At 41.9% G+C, this 2,559-nt stretch overlaps 1 long non-coding RNA gene across 1 annotated transcript; it reads right to left on the bottom strand.

Annotated features, from left to right (window-relative positions):
• Positions 1–218: 218 nt before the first annotated feature.
• LOC123773016 (uncharacterized) lies at positions 219–2,325 on the bottom strand. Its single transcript, XR_006774737.2, has 2 exons — positions 2,183–2,325; positions 219–1,201 (listed from the first exon to the last, which is right to left on the bottom strand). It is a non-coding gene; the product is annotated as an uncharacterized lncRNA (long non-coding RNA).
• Between the last annotated feature and the right edge of the window lie 234 nt (positions 2,326–2,559).

Genomic DNA, 2,559 nt, shown 5'->3' with positions numbered 1-2,559 from the left:
TTGGGTAATTGAATGGACCAGTTTAAACTGTGTCCAGTTCTAGCAGGTGCCTCCCTACTTCATCTCTGGTAATGGCAGCTTCTATTTAACTGGGGGACTGGAGATGTAGCTACAATGCAGAATCAGAGCTGAATTTCTTAGTTCTATATAAAAAAGGCCATGATGTAATGATTATACAAACTGGAAAATATTGTAGTGGTTGGTAATAAAGCATAATGCACTTTGCCAATATTTATTTAAAATTTAAACAAAATACAATAGTGTTTTTTTTTTTTAAATAACTACAATATAAATTTATGTTAAACAAAAGTGTGCAGCATTTACTCAGCATGCAAATAGCAAACAGAATATTAATTTAGGCTCATTAATAATCCTATCTCTATATTACTGAAAGTTTAAGAAGAAAGAAATCACAAACACTTCTTAACAAAACACTATAGCAGTAACAATTGCGAATTGTTCCGATCTGAAATTTGTATGCAAGGATAACAGTTCCATCAAAGTGTGCCATTGTAATTACCAGGATTAGGCTAGGATATTAATAATTGTTGAAGGTTATCTTCAGATAACAATCTCCAAACCTTAACCACTCCTAATATGAACTAATAAGTTAAAGGCAGCAAGGACATGTCTCAAACACTATATTGCTCAATATCCGGCAATTAAACATGTCACACAGGTGTAAAATATCTGGAGCTTTTTAATTAATGTTTATTTTAAAGTATGTACATGAACATTTTCCCACAGTTTACATGCCATTTGATAGAGCAGGCTAGCAGAAGGGAATGATAACTGAACATGGCTAGCTTTTGACCTAAACTCTAACCTTATAGAATATAGTAGCAATACAGTGCCGGTGTACTTGAGTTTGTAGAAAAAAAAAAAGATACTCGCTTTTGTTGCCTTAAGTCATACCCTTGGGTTCTAGTGGTATTATTACAAGGTTATCCTTACGCTGCTGCTGTAGTAGCTCCTGCTCCTCCTCCTGCGGCAGTGGTTTCCCCCCCTGCGGCAGGTGCTGTGGTAGCACCAGCTCCTGCTGCACCCCCTGCGCCAGCTGCTGGGGTAGTAGCACCCCCTGCTGCACCCTCTGCGGGAGGAGCCGCTGCTGCATCCGTTGCCTGCGGCAAGGCCGATGCAATTGCTACCAGAAAGACCATCAACACAAAGACCTTCATCATGGAGTTGTGGAGTTGGTACACTATGGAGAAGAAAAACTCTTTAAATCATCAATGGTGTATGGAACAGGTTAATTTCACGCAATAAAAAATAATGACTAAACTAATGGAATAAATTTAAAAAGTAAAGCAGGGGTATAATTAATCTAAGTTACTCTATCCTTTTTGGATGTTTTTTATTTTCTGGGGTAAAGCAAGTATTTTTTATAAGGTGGCCATCCCTATAAACACTTTCCAGAAATATGAAGATATGGAACCTGTGAAATATGATTTTCTTTCTATATTATGCACCCCATACCCATCAAGACGGGACACCACGAGCGTAGCTCTCATCCTGTAACTACACTTAGGTAATTACGTGACCAAATGCTAAGCAGATTACCTGCTAAATAACCAAGATGACCGTGACCAGACAGTGGTCAGTGCTGAGAGTGGCTGCCTCACGCCTAATTGTACCTTGTTTCAGTTGAAATAGACAATCCCAACTGACTTTTGGTGGCGTTATAAAAACTGAGGTTCCCGTAAGTTTAGTGTCTTTTTAATCGTACTGATGTCAACTACTGTAGTTTGGATTTATTTATTTATTTATTTATGCATATACAAGAATGTACATAAGGAATGTGAGGATACAAATATGGTAATTACAGTCTTGTAAATGCTTCTATATAGCGTACATGTTAAGTTTAAAAAGTTACTGTACATGGAAAAAGTTAAAAACCGTTAAAAAGTTACTGTTACTGTACATCTTAATTTTTGTTTTGTGAAAGTTACTTGTTTAAAGTACGTGCTAGGATGGTGTAGATCTCAAGGCATATAACCCTGCATAAGTAGATTATTATAAGGCCACCACAGTTAACATGCTCACGGACCAACCAGCAAGTGTAATTTAGCCTTGAACATATTCCAGGATTAAAATAAAATTCTGGGTATATGCACCAAGAAATGTGGTCCACCTCTTGGGGCATACATCCCTAATGCTGGTGTGTGGGTAGCGAGGAACTCACCTGGAACTGGAAGAGAGTTGTGACCGAATGTGACTATACCGGCGCCTGCCCAGACTTATATACTGCAGCAGCTGTTTCGTCTCCAGCTTCACTGACCTGCTGCCCGCCACGTGCTTACCCCCTCTCCACCAGCCTCGCTGACCTGCTGCCCCCCCCCGTGCCTACCCCCTCTCCACCAGCCTCGCTGACCTGCTGCCCCCCCCCCCCCCCCGTTCCTACCCCCCTCTTCACAAGCCTCACTGACCTGCTGCCCGCCCCGTGCCTACCCCCTCTCCACCAGCCTCGCTGACCTGCTGCCCCCCCCTCCGTTCCTACCCCCTCTTCACCAGCCTCACTGACCTGCTGCCCGCCCCGTGCCTACCCCCTCTCCACCAGCC

This window comes from Procambarus clarkii, chromosome 81 (genome assembly GCF_040958095.1).
Source record: "Procambarus clarkii isolate CNS0578487 chromosome 81, FALCON_Pclarkii_2.0, whole genome shotgun sequence".
NCBI classification, from domain to species: Eukaryota; Metazoa; Arthropoda; class Malacostraca; order Decapoda; family Cambaridae; genus Procambarus; species Procambarus clarkii.
The sequence above is the reverse complement of the archived record's forward strand: the minus strand, read 5'-3'. Positions and strand labels throughout refer to the sequence as shown.